Here is a 12,269-nt window from a genome sequence, read left to right as displayed (position 1 = left end):
TTTGTTCTCCAAGAACAATGTACTGTTCTTATTTCCACACTTTGAGATTCCACAGGGGGAAAGAACAAACCTTTCATTTATATGACAAAAATATCAAGTACCTGAGACTATCCTCATGTCATTTTAATTATTGATGAACTTGTTAGAGCTTTATACTGCTATCCCACTTTGTAATCAAATTCTCTTTCAAAGGTCTACATCACATGAAAGTATTTAGGAGCTCATGGTAACCAAAATAATTTTCATGGAATTCCAAAAAGGATTCAAGTTGAGTAAGCAAAATATGTTTTTAGATGATGATGTTTATAGGAATACTTTAGCAGAATCCTCATAACAGAGACTATTTGGAAGTGAGCTGTTCTCACTGACATGATTGGTGTCCCCAGAACACAAGATAAGCACTCCCATCCCTCAAATTCTCTATTGTGCTTAAATTCTCCTTTCTCACAGTGGCCTCTAAAGTGCTGAAGCCCTTTAGCACTGGAAGCTATGTTGGACAACCAACGATCTAATGCGGTGGTTGTCAACTGTAGGTGATTTTGCCCCTCAAAAGGCATCTGGCTACATTTGGAGACACTTTTGACAGTCACAGTGGGGGATACTATTGCCTTCTAGTGGGTCAAGGCTAAAGATGCTGCAAAACATCCTATAATACACAGAACAACACATCCTATCGAAGAATTACCTGATCTAATATGTCAATACTGCCGTGATTGAAAAATCCTGATCTATTGCGATAATCCTTGCAAACACTTCTGTGAGATAGCTCTTTGTAATTTGTAGACTGGTCTCATTGCTAGAAATGTCTTTATTGTGTTAAATAAAAATGTATTTTCCTAAAACTTTCTGCCTATTGGGATCCCAAAGGAAAAAAAAAATCAAATCTTTCACCCACATGACAGATTTTCAGTAACTGAGACTACTCTCATATTCCCAGTTTCTCATTTTCAAGTTGAAAAGCCACATGCTCATGTCTTGTACTTGCTTCTCAAAAAAAGCATAGTTTCAGAAATGAAAGCAATAATCCAAGTTAAAACCAGGCATTTTAAGATAATGAAAGTAATAATAATATCTGTATTACCAAGTATTGACCACTAATGATGTGCCAAGGGTTTTATACACATTATTTTATAAACTAATATTGACAATATCAAAGATGCCCTTCCAGGTAAGTATCACTAGCACTGTTTTGCAGATGATGAAACTGAGCCTTAGCAAGGTTGAGAGATACATTCACAGACACAGAAGTAACAAGTGAGGGATCTGGAATTGAGTTCTAAAGCCCTTGCCCTTTGTGTGAATAGTTACAACTATTTTATTTCACATATAATTCAGTTTTCCTTTCTCAACCGTCTCCTACCTCCAGTTCCTTTTCTTCTGTCTGTACCTACATTCCCTTCTCTCCTCTTTCTTTTCTTCCCATCTTTGCCTCAAGCTGGCCACAAGGCTATCACACCTGTTGCCATAATCACATCTTAAGAAGCAGGCCAGGCCGTAGAAGGGACTTACTTAAAGCCCTTCCAGCTCTACACACTACTTCTTTTGTATTTCCCCTTTGCCTTGTGAAAAGGGCCTAGGCCTGCTGAAAGAAATTAGATCTAGAAGCCTCTCTTCAGTGTGAACATAGGTGAAAAATTCTTTGATACACTGTTTTAAGAAAGCAAAAAAGTTTTCAGTGATTGAGTATATATTAAAAAGTAAACTAACCTCTATATTTTTTATGAATACAAGGATTCATTATACTATTCTCTCTACTTTTGTTTATGTTGAAAAATAGTTTAAAAAACAACAACAAAAAACTCTTGCTGCTCTGTACTTGACATTCAGCAACTGATTTCTTTTCTTATTCCATATTTTCTATTTAATGCTATGGTGAAGAAATGATTTTCAAAATAAAGATGCCAACACAAGGGAAAGTTAATTTCTGAAGTAATTTTTTTTGTTATTATTATACTTTAAGTTCTAGGGTACATGTGCACAACGTGCAGGTTTGTTACATATGTATACATGTGCCATGTTGGTTTGCTGCACCCACTAACTCGTCATTTACATTAGGTATTTCTCCTAATGCTATCCTTCTCCTAGCCCCCCACCCCATGACAGGCCCTGGTTTGTGATGTTCCCCACCCTGTGTCCAAGTGTTCTCATTGTTCAATTCCCAACAATGAGTGAGAACATGTGGTGTTTGCTTCTCTGTCCTTGTGATAGTTTGGTCAGAGTGATGGTTTCCAGCTTCATCCATCTCCCTACAAAGGACATGAACTCATCCGTTTTTATGGCTGCATAGCATTCCATGGTGTATATGTGTCACATATTCTTAATCCACTCTATCATTGATGGACATTTGGGTTGGTTCCAAGCCTTTGCTATTGTGAATAGTGCTGCAATAAACATACGTGTGCATGTGTCTTTATCGTAGCATGATTTGTAATCCTTTGGGTATATACCTAGTAATGGGATCACTGGGTCAAATGGTGTTTCTAGTTCCAGATCCCTGAGGAATCGCCACACTGTCTCCCACAATGGTTGAACTAGTTTACACTTCCACCAACACTGTAAAAGCATTCCTATTTCTCCACATCCTCTCCAGCATCTGTTGTTTCCTGACTTTTTAATGATCATCATTCTAACTGGTGTGAGATAGTATCACATTGTGGTTTTGATTTGCATTTCTGTGATGGCCAGTAATGATGAGCATTTTTTCATGTGTCTGTTGGCTGCATAAATGTCTTCTTTTGAGAAGTGTCTGTTCATATCCTTTGCCCACTTTATGATGGGGTTGTTTGCTTTATTCTTGTAAATGTGTTTAAGTTCTTTGTAGATTCTGGATATTAGCTCTTTGCCAGATTGGTAGATTGCAAAAATTTTCTCCCATTCTGTAGGTTGCCTGTTCACTCTAATGGTAGTTTCTTTTGCTGTGCAGAAGCTCTTTAGTTAAATTAGATCCCACACTTGCCTATTTTGGCTTTTTTTGCTTTTGCTTTTGGTGTTTTAGTCATGAAGTCCTTGCCCATGCCTATGTCCTGAATGGTATTGCCTAGGTTTTCTTCTAGGGTTTTGATGCTTTCAGGTCTAACATTTAAGTCTTCAATACATCTTGAATTAATATTTGTATAAGGTGTAAGGAAGGGATCCAGTTTCAGCTTTCTACATACAACTAGCCAGTTTTCCCAGCACCATTTATTAAATAGGGAATCCTTTCCCCATTTCTTGTTTTTGTCAGGTTTGCCAAAGATCAGATGGTTGTAGATGTGCGGTGTTATTTCTGAGGGCTCTGTTCTGTTCCATTGGTCTATATCTCTGTTTTGGTAGCAGTACCATGCTGTTTTGCTTACTGTAGCCTTGTAGTATAGTTTGAAGTCAGGTAGCATGAGGCCTCCATCTTCGTTCTTTTGGCTTAGGATTGTCTTGGCAATACGGGCTCTTTTATGGTTCCATAGGAACTTTAAAGTAGTTTTTTCCAATTCTGTGAAGAAAGTCATAGGTAGCTTGATGGGGATGGCATTGAATCTATAAATTACCATGGGAAGTATGGCTATTTTCACGATATTGATTCTTCCTGTCCATGAGCATGGAATGTTCTTCCATTTGTTTGTGTCCTCTTTCATTTTGTTGAGCGGTGCTTTGTAGTTCTCCTTGAAGAGGTCCTTTGGATTCCTTGTAAGTTGGATTCCTAGGTATTTTATTCTCTTCGAAGCAATTGTGAATGGGAGTTCACTCATGATTTGGCTCTCTGTTTGTCTGTTACTGGTGTATAGGAATGCTTGTGATTTTTGCACATTGATTTTGTATCCTGAGACTTCGCTGAAGTTGCTTATCGGCTTAAGGAGATTTTGGGCTGAGACGATGGGGTTTTCTAAATATACAATCATGTCATCTGCAAATGGGGACAATTTGACTTCCTCTTTTCCTAACTGAATACCCTTTAAGTGCCCCAATTAAGAGACACAGACTGGCAAATTGGATAAAGAGTCAAGACCTATCTGTGTGCTGTATTCAGGAAACCCGTCTCACATGCAGACATGCACATAGGCTCAAAATAAAGGGATGGAGGAAGATCTACCAAGCAAATGGAAAACAAAAAAAGGCAGGGGTTGCAATCCTAGTCTCTGACAAAACAGACTTTAAACCAACAAAGATGAAAAGAAACAAAGAAGGCCATTACATAATGGTAAAGGGATCAATTCAGCAAGAAGAGCTAATTATCCTAAATATATATGCACCCAATACAGGAGCACCCAGATACATAAAGCAAGTCCTTAGAAACCTACAAAGAGACTTAGACTCCCACTCAATAATAGTGGGAGACTTTAACACCCCACTTTCAATATTAGACAGATCAATGAGACAGAAAGTTAACAAGGATATCCTGGACTTGAACTCAGCTCTGCCCCAAGTGGACCTAATAGACATCTACAGAACTCTCCACCCCAAATCAACAGAATATACATTCTTCTCAGTACCACATCACACTTGTTCCAAAATTGACCACATAGCTGGAAGTAAAGCACTCCTCAGGAAATGTATAAGAAGAGAAATCACAACAAACTGTCTCTCAGACCACAGTGCAATCAAGTTAGAATTCAGGATTAAAAAACTCACTCAAAACTGCACAGTTACATGGAAACTGAATAACCTGATCCTGAATGACTACTGGGTACATAACAAAATGAAGGCAGAAATAAAGATGTTCTTTGAAACCAATGAGAACAAAGACACAATATACCAGAATCTCTGGGACACATTTACAGCAGTGTGTAGAGAGAAATTTATAGCACTAAATGCCCACAAGAGAAAGCAGGAAAGATCTAAAATTGACACCCTAATACCACAATTAAAAGAACTAGAGAAGCAAGAGCAAACGAATTCAAAAGCTAGCAGAAGGCAAGAAATAACTCAGATCAGAGCTGAACTGAAGCAGAGAGAGACACAAAAAAAACACTTCAAAAAATCAATGAATGCAAGAGCTGGTTTTTTGAAAAGATCAACAAAATTGATAGACTGCTAGCAAGAGTAATAAAGAAGAAAAGAGAGAAGAATCAAACAGATGTAATAAAAATAATAAAAGGGATATGACCACTGATCCCACAGAAATACAAACTACCATCAGAGAATACTATAAACACCTCTACACAAATAAACTAGAAAATCTAGAAGAAATGGATAAATTCCTCAACACATACACCCTCCCAAGACTAAACCAGGAAGAAGTTGAATCCCTGAAAAGACCAATAACAGGCTCTGAAATTGAGACAATAATTAACAGCCTACCAACCAAAAAAAAGTCTAGGATCAGACAGATTCACAGCCAAATTCCACCAGAGGTACAAAGAGGAGCTGGTACTATTCCTTCTGAAACTATTCCAATCAATAGAAAAAGAGGGAGTCCTCCCTAACTCATTTTATGAGGCCAGCACCATCCTGATACCAAAGCCTGGCAGAGAGACAACAAAAAAAGAGAATTTTAGACCAATATCCCTGATGAACACTGATGCAAAAATCCTCAATAAAATATTGGCAAACAGAATCCAGCAGCACATCTAAAAGCTTATCCACCAAGATCAAGTTGGCTTAATCCCTGGTATGCAAGCCTGGTTCAACATATGCAAACCAATAAATGTAATCCATCACATAAACAGAACCAAAGAGAAAAACCACTTGATTATCTCAATAGATGCAGAAAAGGCCTTCGACAAAATTCAGCAGCCCTTCATGCTAAACATTCTCAATAAACTAGGTATTGATGGAACGTATCTCAAAATAATAAGAGCTATTTATAACAAACCCATAGCCAATATCATACTGAATGGGCAAAAACTGGAAGCATTCCCTTTGAAAACTGGCACGAGACAGTGATGACCTCTCTCACTGCTCCTATTCACCATAGTGTTGGAAGTTCTGGCCAGGGCAATCTGAAGTAAATTTCTTATAAACCCAGGATTAGGCAAAACTTCTTAAGTTATTTAAGTAAAGACAAACTTACTTGTGTATTTTCTCCCTTTTCAATCATTCCCTTCTATTTTCATGTTACCAATTTCATGTATATGGGATGTATAGATGCAGACAGATGGGAACATGTTTTACAACATGCTTTACAACATGTTCCCATCTGTCTGCATGTATACATACCATATATATAAAATAGTTTTGCTATCTTTCTTAAGTATACATTTAAACATGTGGTCTCTGTTCTCAATTATCTTTCTTAGAAAATGAATAAAGTCCAAATATCCAACATCAATGAGAATATTAAATAAATTACAGTACTTTCCTACTGTGAAATATTATACGATCATTAACATGAATGAGGCACATACAGTAATATGGAAAGATGTCCATCACATGTAGTTGAGTGAAAGGAGCCAGTTACAAAACAATATGATCCAGCAAATAAATGTTAGAAACTCATGTATGCAGAAGCTTATGGGAAAATATCTGGAAAGATATATGTCAAACAGTAGAGAGAAGGATTGGAAAGTGGGGAAAATTTTTTTTAAGTTTCTATTTTACTTTATATCTGTGAATTGTCTAAATGTTTATAATGAACTCATGCTATTTTTATAATAATATTAAATGATATGCTGACTAGCTAATCATATTTGATGGTGTCCATTATTTAGCTAGATGCCCTCCCATGCCATTATTTACTCCATTTGATTTTTCTAATTTTACTTCTCATTCTCTCTCCCATTACACTGGATTTTACCTTTTCTAAACACTGCCTGTTTTGTTTAATGCTTCCACCTCAACCCAGAGTATCCGTATTTCCCCTAAATTCCATCTCCAAAGAAAATTGTGCATATATTAGATTTCCATATACATTAAAATACTCCATAAAAGGAGGAAAGTAAATATTCAAGAAATTAAATAGATAGATAGATAGATAGATAGATAGATAGATAGATAGATTGATAGATAGATAGATAGATAAAATTTCTTTTTTGAGACAAGGTCTCACTCTCTTGCCCAGGCTGGAGAGCAGTGGTGGGATCAAGGCTCAATGAAACCTCAAACACTGGGATTCAAGCAATCCTCCTGCCTCAGCCTTCCTAGTAGCTGGGACTACAGGTATGTACCACCACACCTGGCTTTTTTTTATTATTATTTACTGTAGAAACGGGGTCTCCCTATGTTTCGCAGGCTGGTCTTAAAATCCTGGGCTCAAATGGTCTTCCTACCTTGACCTCCCAAAGTGCTGGGATTACAGGCATGAGTCACGGTGCTTGGCCTGTATTTTGAATCAACAAGCTTTAATATGTTTTAATACATTACTTCCTGAATTGTAAGGTGTCAAAAAATAATAAAGAGTAGTTACAAAGTTCTCAAGCAGATAACTATTTTCCTTGTAAAAAGATGGCTTACTTAAACATCAAGAATACTATGATAGCCTTGAATACCTTTTAGAATGAGATAGGACACAAAAAAAGAAAAAGATGCATAGCACCCTACAAATGTGAAAAAGCAAGAGATATGTTTCTTACCATTGTGAGGGTAAATGGATGATTTTCTAATGCAGATACACTGGGACAATGTAGAGTAATATACTAAAAAGCAACAAACAGATAAGTTTTAAATGACCAATTAAGAATTTCAACTATTTCAATGATGCTATGTTTGCTAAATTCCAAAAATTACATAAGGATAAAGGCTATTTAAAAAGTTGCTGACCACTGACTCACCTAACCAGGTCTTGCTTTAAAATTTTCTTTGACCATTCAGATTTCCATGACATCTGAGGGATGACTTATGACCGAAATGATGGTGACTGGCTTATTGCTCCAGATATACCTGTAAAGTCTTTCGGCACAGTACAGGCACAAAGGTCCAGAAATCCAAAGCCAAGTCTAAGACAAATTTTTGAAAATATACTTCAAGAAATACTCGTATTGTAGAAATCTACACCCTGCCCAATTGCTTATTGCATACATTACAGTAATAGTATTTTAATTTGTATTTTAAATAAGAAAACATAATAAATGAGTAAAAAATAATAGATGCTCACTATCATTCAAACAAACAAAAGTATAAAATAAAACACAAAGTAATATCAAGACCCTGCCCTCATTCTCATGCTCTGGGTGTAACTATCCATGAACAAACAACTGTATATTCTTTCATACACCTTTCTATGCCTACAGATATGTAATGTATATACACAACATATTTAATAAAAGAATAAAGGGAAGTTAACAATCTCCGATAAATCTGGGGATAATTTTAGAAATAAAGTAACAGTCTAATGTTTATTAAATAAGAAAACCCTAGATTTTTAATGTACATAATGTATATGCATAATATACATGCATATAATATGTGTATATATGTTAAATATGTATAGCACATATGTTTAAAAATGCAATATGCTAGGCATGTTGTTTACCACTTACTTTTATATAATATAATAAGAACATAAAATAATATTTATAATTTGGAAACCGTGACAATTTTGAATATGTGTTGCACGGTTAGCCCTGATCCCAGGATACATGCAAACTTTGGGAAGTGCAGAAGCCTATGTGGCTTACTGTTCTCTTAAAATTACACACTTTATCTTTCACATCCCTTTGAGGCCTCCAACTAAAACTTGTCTTAATGGTCACTTTTTAAAGCCTCACTTTAGTTGTTTCAAATCTTCCTTCTTTCATGCAGACAGATCATGCCTCTTCTGCATATAATAACATTTAGCCTCGCACTGTGTTATGAGTAGCATTGCAAGACAAGGTCTGCAATGTAGCAGCCTTGCACCTTTGAGATAATCACTTACTCTTTGAGTGTCAGGTCCCACATGAGCAAAACAGGAGTCACCATACCTGCCCTGTCTAATATTTGTGAATATTATGTGAAACTCAGAAAAGTTCTGAAAATTATAGAGACTAGTAGGGATCTAGAGGATTATTATTAATAATAATAAACACACGACTAATACCCTATTCCAAAGTCATCTACAAATTCATTCTAGCTTTTGACTTCTCTTTCTTCTCTTCCAATAGAGACATCTGACATCACTATTTCCTACTTCCACTTTTTATAGATGAGGAATAAACGGTGTAATTTGCATGGGGGCAGTTCTCAGAGGCACAGAGGAAGATAAGGGCCCTTATTGAACTAATTGCTGAATACTTATGGACGTTTATCAGGAGCAAGCATATTAGCCAAAGACCTGTGTTTACATGCTTCCTCTGCCACTTACTGGTTTGGAGACTTTGATTAAGGTAAGTACAATTTCTCTATCAGAAAATTGAGGGTGATATTAATTACCTCAAATAGTCATTGCAAATATTGCAAGAAACATTCTGTATGTCTAATAAGTGTTCTGTATTAGGCATACAGGACATTTTAGCACAATGCCTGGCAGATAATATTAAGCATTCAATCAATTGATTTTGCTATTTACCATATTATACATAATATTATAATACAATAAAATAATAATTTGTGGTATTGGTGGTACTTTCTTTTACTACTATTTTTATTATTCAATCAGCTTTTCTCAAATGATGGGAAAAATATTCGTCATCTCTTGGCTGCAAGCACCAGGGCTGTTGTATGCAAAGGTCATATGGTCAGTTAAGTAGAAATGTTATATATCCTCTAATATCATAGATCTTTTGCATTCAACTGTCAGGTACCTGTAATGGAATAATAGGTACTAACTTACTGTTGAAACACCCTGAAATATCCTATTACGCATGAATATATAGCTTGAAAAACACATTTATATGTGATGTTGATCAGTCAAATGGAAACAAACTTTGTGGAGATCAAACACAAAATTAATCTGACTTGTGGAAAATTAGCATGGAATCTGGGCTCTTCCATACAAATCTTCACAAATGTGTTCTGGGCAAACTCTTCCAGTTTTGAAAATCCTTCAGGGAAAGGTTCATGAAAATGTTCTGAGAAATACTCTGGTAAGGAAATGTTCTGAGAGCTGGTTCGGTTAAGACTGATGCAGCCAGGAGGGTTGGTATCTAAATTAGTTTGATACTTCAGCAGCCCTCTAAAATTAAATTTAAAAAAAAAAAAACAGAGAAATGAAAAGATTTGAGATCAGGGGACACGGTAAAAGAAAATAATGTCTTTGTTTTTGTTTTTGTTTTTTGTTTTTTTTGCTAACTTTACACAACATTTATCCAAAAAGTGTTCCTTATGTATTATGTTTAGGAGAAATTGAAAAATCTTAAAAAATATTAAGAAATTCTTATCTATAGGACTAAAACAAAAATTTTGGCACTCCAAACAAATGCTATAAATATGTGGTAGAGAAGAATACATGCAATCTCTCCAGGCATTGTTGAATTTGATGGCCTTTACTTCAAGATTATTAGGCATTCATACAATCACATACAAGTTTTCACTTCAATAAACAGTATAATGAGGAATATTTTGCTAGATCTCCAAACATAAGGGAAAAATACAGGGAACATATTTAACTTGGCCAAGCCTGGATAAAACAAGCCTTGCGGATTTGCAGAGAAATGTTAAACAGAAATAACTGGAACTGGAAGTTTGTCTCTCCTATGGTCTGAAAACAATGTATATACAGCAATCAGTCCCTAAATCTGTTTACTTTTCAATTTCTCCATAGACAGAACCACATAAAAAGTTCAAAATAATAAATCAGGCAGGAGAGCCCACACCATAAAAATCTCATTCTGATTATTTCTTATTTTGTGAGAAACCAAGACAAACCATTCAACTTTCTGGGTCCTGCCTTCCTTGTCAAGAAGTGGTTAGCATCTACCTCATAGGGATAATCCATAAAATGACAGATTGTACACAGCATCAACAAGGTCACTGCTGCATAAGCAAGTATTGCATGACAAAGTAAGATTTGGAAATGCTTGAAAATTTTGCAGTATATTTTATTATTTTAAAGAATGCTAAGGAAAAATTTATTTCCAAGATTATCTGTTTTTGGTGGGCTTACAGTACATGCTTTTTAAACTATCTTTCATGCTCCCAAATACTTAATTTTAGTAGTTTAATTGCCTGAGGTCAGGAGTTCGAGACCAGCCTGACCAACATGGAGAAACCCCATCTCTACTAAAAAACATACAAAATTAGCCAGGTGCGGTGCTGCATGCCTGTAATCCCAGCTACTTGGGAGGCTGAGGCAGGAGAATTGCTTGAACCCAGGAGGCGGAGGTTGCGGTGAGCCTGAGATCGCACCATTGCACTCCAGCCTGGACAATAAGAGCAAAACTCCATCTCAAAAATAAATAACGGCTATGATGCTTTTACAAAAATAATATTTTTAAACAAAAACTGTATAATGATACTAAGAGATCCATATATGAAGGTTAGGAAAGCAATGACCAGGCCAGTCTCTGGTTGTATTCACCACCTCCTCGTCCTGATCACTTTCCTTTCTTCCCTCTTTGCTTATGCTCACTTCCTTTTTTAAATTTTATTTTCTTCCTTAAAACTAGTCATCATGAAGTCATTAGGGAGCATTCAGTACACGTCAGGGGCATGCATTACATGACATCATAGTAGACCACACACAAACGTACGTTTTTTTTTTAAGTAATACAGTAGATATAGCCTATGTATGAGATAAATTGATAAATATTATACAAAATTGAGCCACATTTTTGTCACTAATCATTTATAAGTTTCGAGTCACACAATACAATTGCTGGGATATTATACTTAGACAACCTATGAATTTGATTCAGCTTTCTTTACATTAGTAATTTACCCAAACCTTTTGCTCCTATTGGCCATTGGAAGGATAGTGACTGATAGCTAAGTAGGTAAAAAACCCCAAGCATTTATTCTACTGGCCAAAAGTTGAACAGACATGAGCATAATGCACTTAGCACTACTTCAGTGGTTCTTCAGAATTCAACAGAGTCAAATCCGACTCCTAACACTCCAGAAACTCATGATCTAGTTTGGAAGATATCTTCAAAGAAGCTGAACATAAGTCAGACTACAGATACTAACTGGAGTAGTGTTTTAATAATAGCTTAGTAATGTATGGAAAACACCAGGTCTAGCCCAGAGAAATTTATATGCATTTTACATTATCCTCACAAAAACTGCATGAACTAGGATCATTATTCCCATTTTAAAATTTAAAAATAAAAGTATTTTAAAAGATGAAATAATACCCCAGTGTCACACAGTTGATAAGTAGCAGGGCCAAGATTTGAATTCTGATCTGATTCAAATTCTATGCTCTTCACCTCTCATGATATATCACATTAGTTCACTGAATCCTCACAACATAAATCTGAGAAAGGTAAGGAAGGGGGAAGATT

The 12,269-nt window shown here is 35.8% G+C and overlaps 1 pseudogene; it reads right to left on the bottom strand.

The window, feature by feature from the left end:
* The window catches only part of LOC115936250 (NADPH oxidase 4-like), a 165,657-nt pseudogene that overhangs the window by 67,186 nt on the left and 86,202 nt on the right, over positions 1-12,269 (bottom strand).

This window comes from Gorilla gorilla, chromosome 9, assembly GCF_029281585.2.
Source record: "Gorilla gorilla gorilla isolate KB3781 chromosome 9, NHGRI_mGorGor1-v2.1_pri, whole genome shotgun sequence".
NCBI classification, from domain to species: Eukaryota; Metazoa; Chordata; class Mammalia; order Primates; family Hominidae; genus Gorilla; species Gorilla gorilla.
Note: the sequence above shows the minus strand (reverse complement) of the source record. Positions and strands in the feature narration are given on the sequence as shown.